Source organism: Penaeus monodon, chromosome 32, assembly GCF_015228065.2.
Source record: "Penaeus monodon isolate SGIC_2016 chromosome 32, NSTDA_Pmon_1, whole genome shotgun sequence".
NCBI lineage: Eukaryota > Metazoa > Arthropoda > Malacostraca > Decapoda > Penaeidae > Penaeus > Penaeus monodon.
In genome coordinates, this window is record NC_051417.1 from 20,170,647 (window position 1) to 20,171,011 (window position 365).

Here is a 365-nt window from a genome sequence, read left to right on the forward strand (position 1 = left end):
TTACTGTGGCGTGAAAATCTCGTATGGAAGGTGACGAGGTGCTTTGTAGGAGATAGCTAAGTATAAAACCCAACTGGTGAAAAAGTGAAACAGATCATTTGGTAATGATGGCAATATATCATTGCAAGTAACTATTAAAAATTGGGGATAATTTCCCCAAAGGTTGTGCATGTATCCCAGAGACAGATGAACCTGAATCCTGAAACCGAACGTGAATTGTTTTTTTTGTAGCATGTATTATCGATCATGTTGTTTGTTTTCATTATAATAATTAAACTGTTGTCAATATTAACTTAAATACATAAATTAATGATATATAAACCTCTCCTCTTTTTTAATCTATATAACAATTATATTATATTTTA